At 34.4% G+C, this 19,559-nt stretch overlaps 1 protein-coding gene across 1 annotated transcript in view; it reads right to left on the bottom strand.

Moving 5' to 3' along the window:
- LARGE1 (LARGE xylosyl- and glucuronyltransferase 1) overlaps nt 1–19,559 on the bottom strand; it is a 347,751-nt gene that overhangs the window by 94,669 nt on the left and 233,523 nt on the right. The window lies entirely within an intron of this gene.

The raw sequence follows: 19,559 nt of genomic DNA, 5'->3' as shown, positions 1-19,559 counted from the left end.
GAAAGCAGAATAATATTGTTTATTATCATTCCATATAGTCATATTAGATTATTTTGTTCCCTGAAAGAAGTACCCTCCAATTTTTTTGTCTTAAACTCAGCATGGTAAATAATTGGCAACAGCAGTGAGATATCTGGACTTAATTTATTTCTATAAGCATCCCAGACTCTTAAAGAAGTGTGGGATTAATATTTTATCTTTAATTAAAATGTTTCTTTTTTCCCCCCTCTTTGGGTCAATGAGGTATGTTAAAAGAGAAAACCATGTTTTCTCTTGAAAACATGTTTTCTCTTGAAAACATCACAGGTCAAGGACTAGCTGTATATATTTGTTCACATGCCCTTCTTACTTGATCTGCAACATGAACTAAGCCATTCTACCTGAACTTCAAGGTTAAATAATTAGTAGCAACTGTGCTCAGAAAATGACTTGAACAACATTCTGCATCTATATTGCTCAAGCTACAAAGTGATTTAATAAGATACTACCAGGGACTTATTATTCAAACCATGTTGAACTCTTCTCAATGTTTGAAAATCTGTAAAGTTCTCATTGGAAATTTTTTAATGAATTGATTCCAAACTTTGGATGAAGGATTTTAGTTTATCCCAATCAGTACTGTCTTTTATTTTTTCATCAGAATTTCGTTATCTTTTAAGTAGTAGGAAAAATCAATACACAGATATTTATCTTTTATTTTTCAGAAGAATATACTGACTATTGCTCTATTTAGTAATAGGTGTGATTTATCTCATCTGATAAGGATAGATAGTCCCTTGAACATACCTATGGACTCATCAAATTGAATTATGAACCATCAAGTTGCTGTCAACAGTGTTGCCATAGATTTTCTCCTAATCTAGTCCTCCAGATCTTCCAATGCACTGTCACGGTGAATCCATCCACTAGTAGTCATCTTCTTTTTCATTCCATTTTTACCAGCATTACAGCTTTTCTACAGAATGTGTTCAAAGAAGGATAATTTGAGCTTTATCATTTGTGTTTTGAGAACTTGATGTTGATTGCATTCCTTCAATTTTAAAATCATATTCATCTTCTCACAAATCAGCTTCCCTTCTTATATATCAGCATGTAGCTTTAGCAAATAAGTACATAGCCTTGCTTGACTGTTCTGTCAACCTGCAGCTAATCCATTTCGCAATGTTCTGTCTACATATATGCTTTGCAGTAGGACAATGACATGTTCTGGAATTTCAATTTTTCTAAGCCTATTTCATTTTCAATAAATAATGAAGCACACGCTGACTTCTTTTGGGCATTATTTGACTGTTCTAATTATCTAGCAAGTGTCAACAATGTCACATATTCCTCAACCTTGTCTAAGGTCAACCTGATTATCTGGCATCTCTTTTTCCTTATAGGCTTTAAATTGCATTGGATGACATAAGTATTTTGATAACATTAAAATAGCTGAACAAAACATCACAGGTCAAGGACTAGCTGTATATATTTGTTCACATGCCCTTCTTACTTGATCTGCAACATGTTTTCCTTCAATCCTTACTTGAAAATCTTATGAAGGCAGGTTTTACACCTTCATAAAATAATCATATCTTCTACAACGTTATACCCTGCAGAAGCATTTGAATGTATCTATCTATAATATCAGGGATGGTAGAAAACATTTTGGAAAGTTAGAAAGAATCACAGAAATATCATTACCATCTTGCTTTGGTTTAATGGGTATTTTATAACTGATCTTGCTGCAACAGCCATTTTGTAGATGTGTTCATCATTTGTGCCTACCTATCCCCAAAAAATTACTTAGCCCTGATTACTGTTGCTTGAGAATAAGTAGTTTAGGAATTCAACTCCCATTACTATCTTATATCAGACAGACAGTAATTGACAATAAATCAAAGTAACACTATTAATAATAGTCACATGAAGCTAGCTTATGTGGGCGAATGAGATCCATTGCCTGTCTAACTACCTATTCTCAAGCAACAATAATCAGGGCTAAGTAATTTTTTGGGATAGGTAGGCACAAATGATGAATACATCTATAAAATGGCTGTTGCAGTGAGATCAGTTATAAAATACCCATTAAACCAAGGCAAGATGGTGATGATATTTCTGTGATTCTTTCTGACTTCCCAAAATGTTTTCTACTATCCCTGATATTCTAGACAGATATATATAAATGCTTCCAAACAGCCACCCATAATTTTTATTTTCTAAGAATGGATATGGATCTATGTGGTTTCACCCTTGCAAATACACTTAATGCTGGGTGTTTATAAATGTAATTTGAAATTCCAGTTTGCAATTTAATGAAAAGGGCAAACAAGATAGGAAACTTGGCAGGTACCAGAAATGGTGTCTTAAAGTACCACATTTTTTTTTGTCCTTGTATCACATACCGTGTTAAAATATTTCCTTGTTTCAGTATTTTCACCATGAATTTGAAATGTTAGGATTGATGCAAGCAAAGCATACCACCATTAGTCTATCAGTGCTCATCATTTTCCTCTTTGTTTCACATTCTTTTTTAACATAATAAAAGGTGGAAAATTGAATATAAATTTAACTGATTTAAGTTGTTCTACACCATATATTTTTATGACAGTATGCAATTGTTAGAATATAGATTTTCCTTCATATTCTATATTTTATATTCTTATTTAAGAAAAATTCAGAGAATAAAGCAAAAGCTAATATAAATCTTAATATTCTATGAGTAGCATGAACATCCATCTTGGAAAGAAAGTGCTTTTTTCCAGGTCTTTCTTCTTTGTACAAGTAACTATAATATGCTTGCATCCAGTGGTAGGATTCAAAAAAATTTACGATTGTTCTGTGGGCGTGGTTTGGTGGGTGTGGCTTGGTGGCATGGCATGGCAGGGGAAGGTTACTGTAAAATCTCCATTCCCATCCCACTCCAGGGCAAGGATACTGCAAAATCCCCATTCCCTCCCCACTCCTGAGGGAAAGTTACTGCAAAATCCCATTCTCTCCCCACCCCACTAACCTGCTTTCCAGCTCATTCTCCTATGCAGGGCAACAAAAGAAGACCCAGCCGATCAGCTAGAACTCAGGAGACAGAGAATAGATGGAGGCGGGGCCGGTCAGAGGTGGTTTTTGCTGTTTCTCCGAACTACTCAAAATTTCCGCTACCTGTTCTCCAGAACTGGTCAGAACCTGCTGAATACCACCTCTGTCTGTATCCATATACCCCATCTCACACATCTATACTCCTATCTGGCACAGATTGACAATAAACAAGCATGGCTCAGATGGAAAAGAGACTTTATCTGTAATAAGAACAAGGTAATCCTGTTTGTTTGGTCCAACAGCACATTTCATATCTCAGCAGTCTTCACTGCTACAAAGATTTTGCATCCAAAGAAAAAAGTGAGAGTCCCATTTGCAAAAAGTTGACATTGAATACCCTTTCTGAAGACTTATCAGTTTGTTTTCATTAAACTGTCCAAATACTGATGGGGTAAATCTTCAAATCTCTCATAGCAGGTCATGGCAAACCTTGTTACTTATTAATTGATTTGTTTTCTCATCTTAAATTTGTATCCCTTTTAACAAAGAGATATACACTACTCACATTTTAGTAGTTTTATTTTACACGAAAGAATGTTGATGGACAAGTAAGACTGCAATGAAATTAGTGGAATGTTCCTGTTTGCTATTTTATTTAGACATGGCCAACCAGTCTTTACATGGTAAAGACTCCAAAAGCTAGAATATATGAGTATGTATAACAAACATTCCTAGCCATTCTATTCCAATAGTTTTCCATTTTCTGCTGCTATTGCAAATGTATTATCACAAACATGCTTAAACGTCATTTAGACATGGTTTGGAACAAGGACTGGATTTATAAATTACATACACCAAGCCTTGTTTGATCTTCATTACTATATAGATGGCAAATTCAGCAGGGCTGCCTGTGCAAATAAGCTTCGTCCGCTCAGCCCTACTTCTATGGCCCAGTTCCCAACAGAGGTTGGCAATCTCTGCTCTAAGGAATGTGGGATGAAGTGATGGACACTGACTGAACCTTTTGTTCAAGGACTGCACTTCAAGGAGTGTCTCCCTTATTGTCTTGTTAAATAATTAAGCTAAACTTGCTAATAGTCATGACATGAAGCTTACTTTCCTCTTCCTATTCTCCCCATAACAACAACCCTATGAGGTAAATTGGGTTGAGGGTATGTGACTGACCAAAAGTCACCCAATTGGCTTTCATGGCTAAGGCTGAAATTTAACTCATAGTCCACCACTTTTTAGCCTGATTCCTTAACCACTAACTTTTAGACAATTCTCTGCTGGCACTTCAATTTTTGAACTGAATGTATTAGTCTAAGGACTCTTAAACTTTGGAAATGATACTATGATTGTAAAATGATACCTTGAACTAGTTGGAACCTTCTACAAATAAAATTCATGATTTCACTACATGAGTAAGAAATATTACTTTATAGAAAATAAAATGAAAATTTCCAAACGAAATTTCAAATGACCTCCCCCCCAATAAAAACTAGTTTAAAACAATATTTTTAAAGGATAGGGGTTTCACATGTTTTGTACAATTCTTGTGAAATTTGGCTTTCTTTTTTGAGAAGCTATTTTCATTCTGTCAATGGGAGAATTTTCTTGGGAAAATTACAAAAAAGAAAGAAAGAAAAGGCAAGGATATTTGACATTTCTGATTATTTCCTTGCCTTACGTCAGCATGTCTTAAAATGCTGTAGCTTGCAAAAAACTGGTAGTCTATAATAACTTTTGAGTCCTTCCTCCAATGAAGTAACATTGAGATAACAATCAATATCTCCTTCTTGCTATCTCCTTCTTTTGCCAGACTCTGGTTTTGCCTAAAACCAAAAGTGATTTTGTTCCAAGAATGATTCTCAGAATCACTTTGACAATTTATTGAGAAGAAAGGGCATATAAGAATTCAAGAAAACTGAAGAAAAACCAATACATAATGAAACCAATATACCCCCTAAAGTATATTAGGGCAAAGACATTTTAAAAAAATTAGGTGCCTTTGTGGTGGTATTTCCATTTATAACAAAGAAGCTTGCAAGTAGTTGTTTAAACAACAGCCTTCAGAATAGTTATAATTCTAGAAACAAACTATTTTATCTTCCTTTTCCATCATAATAGCCCCTGGAGAGTGAAGGTAAGGTTAAATTATCAGAGCTTTTCATGGAAATCTGATGCCCTCGTATAGAGTTCTGAAACTATTTGGATGTTTTCATTCAATATATTTCATCCAACTGAGAAGCCTGCTTGAAAAGGAATATGAAGACATTCTTTTACAACCTGCCATGTATTTACTCTTGAGAAATGTTGACTAATAATACCATCTACCTATAAAAGGGACACAATTCCCTCTTCTTCCTTGATAAGAAAGCAATTTTTCTATACTTTGTAAAAAATTTGGGAGTTGTAGCATACGGAAAGAAGTCACCTTCAAGTAGATTTCCTTTTCATGAAATCGACTTGTTTATCTGTTGAAGGAAAACTGTCATTGTGCAATTGGCTTCTTGTCATGAAAATCCTCACTCTTTTTTCTTCATTTTCTGTTCAATTCCACTAATGGGATATCAACGTATTCAATATATATTGCATATAATAGAATTCAAATACATTTGAAAATTAGCAACAACTCTTGTATAACTCTTAAAACTTCTTAACTGGCTTGACTCAGATCACTAAGAAAAAAGTGTTAATTTATTGTTAATGTCCCCATTCATATACTCATGGTGTACTATTGGTCTGCTTAATCCCATGATGAAAAAACATTCAGACTTCCCTTATTAGCTTTGGTCTAGCTGCCATTGATTTCCAGTTTCAGCCACTGATACTCATTTGGCCTTGAAGACACAGATAGAATTAGAACTTCTTTTTAGCACTCTGGAAGTTCTATTATGTTCTGATCAATTCCCCAAGGAGACTCTTCCCCAAACACATTTCATTTCTTACTATGCTGGCATTTCAAACCTAGATTCTCTGAAGTGAAGAATTAGCTCCTCTAATCTTTGGCACTCCTGGAAAAGAAAACCAATCCTTTTTTTCTTTTGAAAGACAAAGAAAATATTATGATCCTTTGCTTGAAGAGAATGCAACAGTGACCACAATGCATTTGAAGTGTTCTAATATTCTATTCCACTTGTCTGTCCATCTTAAGAATAATTATGGTAAAACCCTGTGACTAACAGTGTGAGCTTTGTCTTTGTTTCTTTGTTGTAGCCTTACAGTTATGATTAAGTGTACTCTGCTCATTCATTGCTTCTTGAGATACAAGTTTAGCTTATGAAAATGAAGCTGTGTTCTTTATTTGTTCATAAAGCATTATTAATAGCTAGGAAGAAAAAAATGCAAAAGATGCAGTACTGACTATGGCCATACAGAAGATTTATCAAGTAAGTTAAAGCTGGGTCATTCTCTTCAGCATCCTGTATGGCTAAAGAAAAGAATTCATTTGAAAAAACCAATGGTATGTCTTTTCAAAATCTCTTATACTTGATTATTTGTGAGTACTTAAACTTTACCACAGGTGACAAAAATGATCCAATAAGGGACAGCATAATAAGTAAATACTGCATGTAGTGGCATGACACAAAAAGGATTTTGTATAAAATATTACTGGATGGAGAAGCAGAGAAATGATAATACCAAGAAGGCACAGTTGCTGAGAAAATGGTTTTCAAAGGTAGCTTAACATATCTAGCCGTGTAGGGCTATTTTCAGAAACACTGAATTCCCAACAAGAAAATATAATGTCTAATCAAAGCAATAGAGGAAGTAAGAATGTTTTTCCTTATCTGTATCTAACAGAAAAGCTGCTTGTATGTAATGTCTAGATTTCAATATGTATCACATATTATTTTATGTTATATATTAAATACCAGCATGACTGAGTAGAGTTTTAAGGCCCCTTCTTTCCATTCAATTGACTAAAATGTTTCTACACAGTCTGCAGCCATATGTGATTTAGTATTAACTTTTAAGTACCCATAGCAGTGTAGCTGAGACACACACCATGAACATTATATTCTGGTAAACTATTTGGATTTTAATACTTATTTAAAATTATACTCATTACTATGATTATAAACCCAAGGACAGAAATAATCTAAATACCCTTAAATACAGGTTTATGAAGCTGTGTGTTGATATTACAAAGGGCTACTTAATTTTACAAAATCAAAAATATACTAATACAAAACTCAACAATTTTCAATATATCCACAAGGAAAAATATAGCCACCCATCCCAGGTCTCTTTTATTTTGTAGCATAATGACTCATTTTACTGCTGTGTTAAAGATGGAATGAAATATATTCATGGTGGTTCAGCCCAACCAAGTTCTGCAGTCACTGCTGGATGGAATTTTGAAAATAAAAAGTATGGCAATTCCCCTAATGGAACTATCCTTGCCTCCTTGTAAACTCAATGAGGCATACAATATTGCCAGGATTATGGAAAAGAAGTAGAAAAGGGAATCTTAACAATCCCTCAAAACTGGCATCAGAGTTGTAAGGCCTTTCAAATGAATGGAAATTGTAGTAACCATGTGCATACATAAACATAAGTAAGGTCTTCATTTGAATACTTCTACTATGATGGAGGTCCAGGAGTATGTTAGTCTGTCTTATAACCTTGAAGATAATTCATCAGCTATCATGCAGGCCTGATGGTCTGTGGGTCAGATATGCCATGTGCAGGCCATGCCCACCCTGGTTCCTCAAAAGAAAAAACTGTTGTGATGTGTCATGACCCATCCTATGACACGATTGAGTTTGATACTCATAAACTAATCTACCAGTTCCTTTGTGACTTTTAAGTAACTTAACAAATTTTAAAAATTTTAAAATGAGTTCTCCATACCTACTTTAATTTTCTTCTCCTAAACTCCTTAAAATATAGTGTCAGCAAAAGTATCTAAAATGGAAGAGAAAAAAAACTCAAGACCTTTCACTAAACCTGACAACCACCCAGCCTTGTCAGTTATGGATTATTGAGATATTCTAAGGCAGTATTCCAGAGTGAATAATGATTTAACTGTACTTTGTACCTTAAAGATCAGAATCAAGATAATGAAATATTAGTGCCACAAGTCTCTAGTGGCACTAGACTTATGCATTAATAGCATTAGTTATCTCAATATAAAATATCATCATAAAAATAGTAATAATTCTATCACATCACATTTAATCAATTGCATTACCTTTTCTAACTCACAAAAAGGATGTTCTTTCCTGAAAAGGACATTAAACTAAAGAATTTGCCCAGAGGATAAAGGCTTTCTTGTTTTAAGCCATAAATCTCAGATGTTTTCTAGCCTGTGCAGAAAGATCTCACCTGGGACTGTATTGCATTAGCAGATTAATTGGCTGGGTGTGAACAGTACTAAGCTAAATGCTATTTGTTTTTGGATTAACAGGATGTGTGAATACAATTGTGATTTATAAACCACAGCTTATGGAATATCGTATTGTACCTGGCTGGAGTTTGTGGACCAAGTAAAAATCAAAGTGGATTTAAGAACAAATGCATATCAAAAAATGCTAAGCACCGTTAATGGGTGAGTAGGATTCATTTTGACAGATTTCTCATCTCACAGAGTTAAGCCCATTATGCTGAATAAAGGTCATGTGAAAATTTCACAGAGTTGTTGTGGGGAAGGACATTTCCATATCAAGAAGAAACATGGTTATGGGATAAAAGGGTATCCCTCTCTCCCCACTCTCTGACTGCTAACAATAACATAGTGAAATGAACTTGAAGAAATCTGTGCTGAAGGCATGAAAATAATTGCTCATGCAGCACGACTATGTCTTTCACAGATGCATTATTTTATTATTCAAGAGGATTAAACTGTCTGATAAGCCAGGTAGTTAGCATGAGTCCTGTCAGGGTCATGCATCTGTGTAATTGAGAACACTGTCATTTCCTTGGCATGTGCAGTTGGTCATGATTCTCCAAAACGTATCTTGAGATACAAGTAAAGGCATTTTGATGCTAAACTTCTCTTATCTATCAGTTTAAGAAAGTTTATACTATATTCAGTGGTTATACTAGTAGAACTATTTCTTCTGCAGAAATTTTGCAAATACAACCCAACTGCAGATTCTCTTCCCAACAAGCATCCCACGTACCAGCATGAAATATGAACCCAGGAATATTATACTTTTTACTTTGGGATAATAAATCCTATCTTTAGTACCATATATTATTTTACTACATAAAATGTCTCCATATATATTTAATAATGGAAGGTAAAATTAAAACCAAGGGCCAGGAAAGATCAGAGCAAAAACTAAATTTGATGTAAATCATCTCTAATTTAAATAAATTAAACAAATACGTGGATAGCTAGCTACACAGCCTTGATTCACAATGATAAAAAAAGCCAGAGCTGAGAGGTTCTTTAGAAATGATTGCCCTTGGAAACAAGAACTAAATTATAATGGAAGCAGAAGCTCCCATCAGATGCAGGCTGAGGCGTCTTATTTTCAATACTTGCTAGTTCAAAATATGTGACGATTGGCTGGTTTCAGACATTATGTAACTGTGATGTTTTCCCCAGATTTTGAAGTTTAAAAATAAAAACTGAAGGGCCTATTTCTCCAGGGTTACTAATGAACCTTGCGGAGATTAAAACATAAAATATTCTTGCCTCCAGCTGACACATACAGCTATTTGTAAACATATATACCTATTGCTTCTCACAGAAGCGATTGATTTGTTTTTATGCAGAAGCCAATTCACAATTGGCTTCCAGACAAGTTATAGATCTACAGTGTTGTTACAAAGAAAGATTTAAATGCTGGGAGTAGAAAGTACTAACAGTTCTGAAGGTGTAATTGACCGCTCTTCGTAGGACACAGACAATGAAGTAGCTGCTTACTATGGAGAAACAATGATAAATCCTCAGATTTTCAATAGAATTCAGGCACTGATTTCCCTTGAATTATACTGGATCTAAACAAGGCAAACTGCTTTAGCCAAAGAAGTAAAGTCTTCCCAGGGTAAAGCCCTCTAGGAGAATGAAATTCCCAGGCCTCTGAGCACATGTAGGTAAATCAAATAAATTGATCAGGTAAAGGAAAGGTTCCAACGATGAGCATAGTACTAGAATGTTCTAATGAGCTGCACTGTTTTCCCTAAAGAATGCATTAGATCACCCCTATCTATATCCACTGCTGTAATGTATTACATTTGGTGAGATATACTTGGTTTTTGGATTACAGCACACAACTTTTTTCCTGTTGAAGGGTGCATCCCTTTCACAGTAACCCTTTAGGAATATGTGCTTATGATGGGTGGGCCCTAAATCAAACAAAGAACCAAGAACCAGAATGGCAAAACATAACTTCATAAACAAATTGTTTTCTTAAGGAACATATATTTAAATAATTAATATGGAATCTATATCTATATTTGTATTTCTTGAAAAACTGCATTTTCATCAATTTTTAAAATTATATTAATTTTTGTAAACCATGGCTTTTGTTATGAACTGGTTGAAAATTCAGTAATCTCAAACTTTGCAAAGATTTCATGTCTCTTTTATATTCTGTCTACCAATAACCACTTTCTTGTCAATGATTTGTCATATACATAATCCTGTAAAATAATATATTCCTCTTGTAAGATATTTCCAAATTATATGGAATAGTCTTTTTTGGAAGTCCTCTTGAGTATAATTTTCAGAATACATATAAAGTAAGGGTTTACACACTCTGAATTTCAGCATCCCTGCTAGCTTTTTCATGCTATGATTATTTCGAAATCATTAGTACATTATTTCTAAGACTCAATCTTAGAGATACATAATACTAAAAGAAAAATGTTCCCAAGAAAGAATTAAAACTATGTGCATATGAAAAGAATAAGATAATGTACTCAATTAACCTAACCTGAAGTAATTTTTTCATCCCTCACGAGTAGTTTTCTTAAATATATGAGCCTCCTTATTCTGATCTCTGTCCATTGAATCAAAAAGAATCAGATTTTTTTGTAAAGATGGGGGGAAGATATCAAGTTCTAGCCTTTCCAACAAGATTGTTGCTGTAATAAATGTTACTTCTTCCCAAACAAATCAACTTCAACCACTAGATGCTCAAAACCATTTTCACACTCTTCCACAAGTAACTTGCAATTATCATCCTTACAATGTTCAATAGTTCCCATTAGCCAATCATTGTTTCTTCAGCTTACCCATGGAGGAATGCAAAGATTGTTTTGCCTTCTGTCACTGTTCTTGATTTTAACACGAGACAAAAAAGCTTAGCATTGTTGAGAGAAAGGCCTATGTTACTGCACATTTTAAGAACGTGGTGAGGTACCGCAATACCTTGACTTTAAGCAGTAAGGGGAATAAGGCAAATTCTTACCAATGGGGAATCGCTGCCTGGCAGCTTCAGCTTTAATGCTGTAAACTCTCTTGATAACATTTCATCCTGTGCTGTGCTGATATGAACCCAACAGGCTCAACTGCAGAAGAAGTACTGAAAAGTTGAAATGTTATGAAAACACAGCAGCACTGCATCAATTCAAAGTTAGCTGAAACTGGCTGCTTGGAGAGAGTTTAAAATAGATACTTAGCAAATACCTAATTCATAAAATCCCTAATCACTGACACAATGAAGTATTACAAAAGTTAGGGTTGAAAAGCAAGCAAGTAGATGATTAAAGTCAGGCTGGGATTTTCATTACGAATTAGTAGTAAAGATAAAACAAATAAAGGAATAATATGATAAAAAAAGCTGGTGAACAGCTGGGAACTTCACTGGAGCAGAAGCAGCTCCCATTATGAATTCTACACAACAACTCTTTCAGCTCTATAATATTTCATTCATTGATTTTATTGTCAAATGAAAAGGCGCTTGTTCCAAGTGGCATTTAGTGAGACAGATGGGGAAAGACTCAGACTTCATTACTTGGGAGTTTGCACACTGGGTAATGTTGATGGGCAGAAGGCAACAGGGTGCAAAAGTCTACATAATGACAGAATTCTTGTTGTTTAATAAAGACATCCTCTTCCCATTCCTACCCTATCCCCAAGTTTTCTTTCTTCTTCAGATCCTCATAGCGAGGCGAGCTATCAAGTGTAAACTTTTTTATGGTTTTAAAATGGTAATTAGATTTTGAGAGGCTATTTTCTGCAGTGCATTCTATGTCACTTATCAACAGATGCATTTGGATTTGTATATGCGCAGTAATATAAAGGCAATAGCCTGGGTACCATGGAGAGAGTGACTGTGAATTTAAAGGCATTCCTTTGAAAAGAATAATGGTTGAGACATGCACAACTGGCATTTCCCCCTTGGTTGTATTTGTGATAGCCTGAGACCACCACTGTGAAGTGATTCCATGCCACTAGCTTTCATATGCAAATTAAAAATAGAGGAGCTTTCTGGAGTACATTTCAAATGTTGTATTGTATTACCGAAAACCCTCAGCCTATTATTTCTTAGTTCATGTATCAAATTGCTTTGCATTTTTCTAGACTTGACTTAAGACTTAGGACTCAAAAAAGTGTTTTATTTCAGGAAGAGCAAATTTGGGGAATAGTAAACAATTGTAAGGTACAAACCAGCATAATAAAAGGGGAAAAAACAAACAAAACAAATTCAAAAAAGAGAAAAATGATAAAGGTGCAAACATTATGAAAGAAAGCATTAAAATTGTTTTTCATATTTTATAAGCATACACATCTGCTAATAGCAAAAAATAAATAATTTTTTATGTTAACTATTCTTGTGAAAAAGGGTTAATGGAGTAACATTATAATTATTTACTAAGGCTGTTGTATAATCCTTCTAACCTTCTGAACAATTTTCTACAAAAATAAAATTTGACAACACACTATAAAATCTTTGGATGATATAGTTACTTTTTAAACGGATATAGTATTACTAATGAATTGCTTTTCTAGTCATTTTTTGTCTACTTCTGAAGTAGGTTTGAAGGGAATTTTAGAATATAAACTGTTCTGCATTAATACATCAACTATGAAGGTCAAATATTTAGAATAGAATATAGAATACAGAATAATAGAGTTGGAAGCGACCTTGGAGGTATTCTAGTTTAACCCCCTGTTCATATAAACTTTCTCATAGTTTTAAAATACTTTCAAGATGACTTGTCACATTTAATATAAACATTAACTATACTGTGTACTTTTGATTTTTAAATGATACGAATATATATCATTTTTCAAATATTGAAAATATTCTTCATTGATAAATATAAATTTAAGGGCTCTGATTCAGGACATGAGGAAAATTGCAACTTGGCATGTAAGTTTAGTATATCATACTGAAAGGAAATGGATGAAAGGAAGAAAAACTGGTAGTAAATTTAAATGAAAATATTTGATATTTTGAAGTAGTGCTGTGTATAAGGATGTGTGTGTTTCCTTAGTTGTTTCATGCATATATGGATATACGTATAATAGTTGATTGTGCTATTATTAGAGGTGTATTGGTTAGGGACATGCTTGTATATTTATTTTTGTTACAGGTGATATTATGTTGTTGATGAATGCTAGATTGTATGATGCAGTGAGAGAACATGGATCTGAAATTTAACATTTTGAAAGCCAAGGGAGTTGCATTTGACAGAGAAGATGAAATGAATAATTGCAAGTTATATAAATGAAATATGAAAATTTATACGAAATGGAATAGTAGAACGTTACTAAAAATGCAGATATATTAAGATGTACAAATGCTTTAAGAAAGATAGTGAGTAACACGGTGAACAAGAAAAGTAAATGTTTGTTAAAATGGCTATGTTTAAAAGTGATTCTCCCCATGTCATCCAATATGAGGATGAAAATTTGACATATCAGGATAAATCCCAAAGTTATGTGGCATTTCAAAAGTGTGTGCAATTAAAAAAACAAGATAAATGGGTTCTAGAATAAAGGGATGCTGAATGAATATGAATTAAATACAAAAGTGAATAACTAGAATAAAAATAATATGCTGAGATGGTTTGATCATACTGAAAGAATAAATAAGGACGAAATCACAGTGTAAATATATGAACTGAAAATTAATGTGTTGAGAGGAAGAGAAAGACTGAGAACATTAAGGTTACATGGAGTTCATTTTCTAAAAGAAAGAGAGGAGAATTTTGGATTAGAGAAAGATTTGTATCAACTATTTATGGATACGATAAAAGCAAGGATCATTTTCAAGGATCGTTTTCAATGATAAATGGAATTCATGTAAAGTAGATTTTATTAGATTTCTTTTCCTTTTCTATCTTTAAAATTACTTACCAAAAGAGAATATCAAAATGGTAAATCAATATAAATTACATACTTATGGATGAGGATGTATAACAATTTGCCATGGCCAACTCAACATGGCTAACTCGCCATTACACTAATATTAAAGAAGTGATGCAAAAGAAGGGAAAGAATGAAATGTGAATGGCAAAAATTATAATAATTTTTATTTTAAATAATTAAGTAGAATTATTAAATTTTATTTATTTATTTATTTATTTTATTTGTCAATTGTTTACAAGATAATAAGTATAAGTGTATACATAGTTATGAATGCATGAAATGGCTACATATAAGAAAAATAAAAGAAAAATAAAGAAACAATAGGACAGGGACGGTAGGCACGTTGGTGCGCTTATGCACGCCCCCTACAGACCTCTTAGGAAAGGGGTGAGGTCAATAGTAGACAGTCTAAGGTTAAAGTTTTTGGGGTTTGGGGAAGAAACTACAGAGTCCTACAGCGAGTCCCGTGGCTAAGTTGGCTATGGCAAGCTGTCCTGCAGTGAGTTGGCTATGATGAGTTGGCTGCAGCAAGTTGTCTATGGCAAGTTGTCCTGTTTCCTATGGATGTGGCTGCAGATCTGACCTGCCAAAATCTGGACAATCATTAGATGGCAGCCAAGAGATACAAAAAACAACAATCTAGTCATTCTTCTAATTTTATTTTTGGCATGGTATATATGGAACTTGTGGACACATTTTCTGAATTGTTTATCTAAAAGAGATGTTTACTGTGATTAATCTCTTATCCTGTAAAGTCCTCTGTAAAGCCTGTAAATTTCCATTACAAATAGCATGTTTGGTATAGTGATGAAGACACTTTTCTATATTTAAATAGATGCTCTTGTGTAGTATAAAATCTATAACCAGGGAAATGGTTTGAGTTAATTATTCCACGTTTAGTAGTAGTTATTTCTCACTTAATTGAAACAGTGCATAAATCTATGGTGGAGAGCTACATTTGTCGAAAATATGTTTTATTCAAGCATATGTCTGTACAAGTAAGAATTTACATACATATCTGAACAAAAGATTTGTGCTAATAACTGACAAGCTCTGGAAATAATTCACAGAATTGATGGAATGTCTTTGAACAAGGACAGTTTAATATCTGAATAAAAGGCATGAAATTCAACCCATTTTTAAGCTTCACATATATAAGTAGAAGGCTAGAAATAAATAGTATTTAAAAATATTTAGCTTTGGCTACATCAAACACGCTTGTTATAGCTCATCATTTCTACCATCTGATCATTTTGCATCATCACAATGCTAAATGTAATTTATAAAGAAGCAGCTTATATTAAATCAAATGGAAATGTTCAGCCTGGCTATCTTACAACAGAGAGGACAGGCAAACTTGCCAACTCACTTGGTTGGTTTGCTTAGCATGTGAGCGCCTCCTAGCTGATTTTCGGCCTGTTTGAGGCCATTTTCGCCCTCCTAGATGCTTGAGGGAAGCCTCTGCAGCCTTGGGAGGCAGAAAAATGGGCCTTCCGGAAATACTGGAAGTGCATGTTTTCAGCCTCTGGAGGGCCTCTGGAGCCCGAGGGAGGCTGTTTTCACCCTGTTTCGGCACTTCTGGTAATTCAATTTCCCAAGGCTGCAGAGGCTTCTCAAGCCTCTGGAAGGGCAAAAATGGCCTCAAGGGCCGAAAATCAGCTGGGAGGTGCACGTATGCATAGTGTAGGTAAGTTTGGCTGGGGCTCGCGTGCCTGCACAAATGGCTCTGCGTGCCACCTGTGGCACGTGTACCATAGGTTCACATCACTATACCATTTCAAACAAATTGCTATGCCTTTCTCTAGTGCTGATCTCATCTTTAAGAAATACACAGCAATGATGCCCGGTTGGCTAAGTTATCCAATGTTCCTTCAGCATTTTTTTATTCTGGAAGTGAAAATAAATTGAAATTAAAAGTGAAAATAAAATAAAGCAAGTTTTAACCTTATGACCTGAGTAATATTCTCAAGATAGATTCATGAGAGAGCCATGCACCTAGCATGAGGTATTACTAGGGTCAGGGTCCTAAACATCCTGTTCAAGGAATGCACAGGGATTAGATTTGCATCAAACATTTGTCTAAACTAAGATGGAGTTGGGCAATTTGAAGTTTGATCAGGATGCTATTACATTAAACCAATAGCATATTATTTCAGCAGTTTATAAAGTGAACATAGGAAATGTGTCTTGTTTATCTGGATTTAGGTGTCAGTCTATTGCACGAATCCAGCCAACAAATGACTCATCAGGCTTGCTGCAGTGAGAATTATACAGTGCAGCACAAACGGGTTTAAATTCAAATATCTGTGCAAACAAAAATGACATTCCACTGTCAAAGTTTAATAACGGGCCTCTAAACCATGTGAGGTGCCCAGCTAAACTATGGGCTGAAATGTATCCAAGTTGTCTAATATATTAATGACATCAGTAAATAAGCATATTAAGATGAATAAAAAATGGTCAGGTCCACTTTATAGAAGACAGCCCTTTGGCTTTAAGGCGTCAATAGTATTAGTGTTGCCCATCAGTGATTAAATAAGCTCACAGATCATCTAATTATTACCATAGTAAGACATTTAGTTCTTTTCATTTATTTGTATCCATACTTATGGGCAGCATGGTGGCTCAGCAGTTAAGATGCTGGACTTGTTAGCTGGAAAGCCAGCAGCCCAGGTTCGAGACTGGAGCGCCACACGACGAAGTGAACTCCTGTCCTCACCCTAGTTCCTGGCAATCTACTAGTTCAAAAGCATGCAAAGTGGATAAATAGGTACCACTTCAGTAGGAAGGTAACAGCATTCCATGACATCATGCTGGTCACATGACCGTGGAAATGTCTTTGGACAATGCTGGCTCAGTAACCTTGAAATGGAGATGAGCACTGCCCACTATAGCTGGCAATTACTAGCGGAGTAAAATCTATACTTATACATTATGTCACTGTTGTACACTTTGTGATTCTGGATGTGATCCTATCATTGTTATTGTCATCACCTTCACCACCAACATCACTACCACCATCACCACTACATCACCGCTTCTCTTGTTCATTCATGCTCTATATACTTATTGATAATGCTTCACCCTGTTATATCTGGAACATATAGGCTTATAATCAATATATAATTTTCTGAACTTGTCTGCCCTTATAGCTTAAAAAAAATTACTTTGTGGTCTTCTATGGGGGAACAATATAAATACTTTTTATTTCAAGTTGAGTGGCTTTGTATTTAATTTACTTTAAAAAAAATCTGAAATCCAGGTATAGAATTGTTGCAAAAAAAAATTTTTCAATGCAGATAGCTGATCATCAAGTTGTTTTTCATGAATGCTTGCAATAGAAGCTGCATTTTCCCTTGTAGAGCTGTAAACCAATTTTTACAGACTTCCCAGCCATCTCATCTAATGATGAATTTTGAATCAATGATTTACAATTTGAAGAGAAAACAAAGGATCAATTGGGCCAAGCTTGATACTAAGTGATACCTATGTTTCTGAATTCAGAACAGGCCCAGTCTTAATTTCCTTCCCCCACCACCCACCCAATAGGCTACCCAAAATATGTTGAGTGATTTAGGCAAGCATGGCTCAGTCTAATAAGTTATTGACAAAAATGAATCTTTAAATTAATTGTCTAAGAACAAAACTATTTCCTAATTTGAAAAATATCTGTTAATGAGTTTGAGACAATTCTTAAGAAGAGCCTACTCTAGAGCAAAATTTGAATTGTTGGATTCCATTGCCAAACATGGATGTTTCCATTACCTGCCATATCATGAGAGGATGTATATGTGGTGCTCCACCTATCTACATGTTTGTTTGACTGACAACTATATGCTTCTTTAATGACTTTTATGACAAGTATATGTGTCTGATCGTGACCTATTCTTCGTAAGAGAGGATAATCTTTAAAAGCATCTAAAGGTATAAAGGTACAGGAAAGTTCTCTGCATTTGTATCTTGTTAATTTTTGTTCAACAGCTTCATTTGTGCATATCACTGAATGTTCTATGTACGTACATATGTAGATTTTATAATAGAAGAAACAAAGATAAAAAAAAATGTTGCCTTGGGGAATGAGGGAAGGAAATGTGCATACCTAATGTTAGCATTTAGTTAACTATCACATTGTGTCCCTTTCACACATAAAAGACACATATGAATGCAAACACAGATTTCCACAGGAGATATAGCTATCCCAGCAGCTGTTCTTTGAACAAGGAATTGCGTTTTAAAAAAGGAAAACCATGATTCCTATTTTATTATCTTATTGACTCTACCTAAAACATAGGGAAGGGAGAATCAGTAAGACTCCAAATAACTGACTCATAGTTTTAAGTAAGAAGCAAGTAATTTAAGCTCATGTGATAGACACTCACACATAACATTTATGCATACAAGTATGGACAAATATGTGAATGAGACCGAGAATAAAATCTTTATTTGTGACAGCCTTAGCAGAAATCTTGATGAAGTAGTTAGGAAGATTAATGCGTACTCTAAACTTGATTCCCCCAGCTGGCTGGCTCTTAATTTTAGAAAGCAACATCAGAGTCTTCATTTCAAGGTGATAGAAAATTCTTATGATGAAAGAGGCGGTTGAAAACTTATTTTTAATTAAAGAATAAGCAGACTGGAACTCCCCTGTGTTTTATATAATGCAAACCATTTAGGTTATAATGATGGGACACAATTATTTATTTAGTTGGTTTTATTTAACTACAGATATAAAAGAGATTCAATCAATATTGTTCCCTTCACAAGATCTCTAATAATACAAGGCTATTACTCACCTATATAATGGGAAAATAAAAGAAAGAGGATTAGGGACAAGAGAGAGCAATTAGGTAGACAGATATGCAGCTACCAGGCATGGGTGTAACGACCCACAGAATGAATGGTATAGATGGATATATGCAGAAGTGTTGAATACCTCATGGAATATATTGACAAATGGGTAGCAAAGCCTAAACAATAGGCAGACAAATGAGCAGACACTGGAAGTTAGAAATGAGAAAACATGAATTATTTATTGAACATTTAAAATGACACCTGAATAAATAAAAGACATGAGTATTGTGGTAGCATGTAGATCTTCTATAGTGCTTGGATATAAGATCATGCCAAATGAAAATACTAAATACTAATAAGTCTTTAGTCTTATACAGAATAGTATATCTAATTTAATAAATTCAATTTGGTGAGATATCGTATATAAGACAAATATATTTCCTCAATGAACTCCCTGAGGTACATTTACCTC

Source organism: Pseudonaja textilis, chromosome 5 (assembly GCF_049901715.1).
Source record: "Pseudonaja textilis isolate UNSWEBS1 chromosome 5, rPseTex1.2, whole genome shotgun sequence".
Lineage (NCBI taxonomy): Eukaryota > Metazoa > Chordata > Lepidosauria > Squamata > Elapidae > Pseudonaja > Pseudonaja textilis.
Note: the sequence above shows the minus strand (reverse complement) of the source record. Positions and strands in the feature narration are given on the sequence as shown.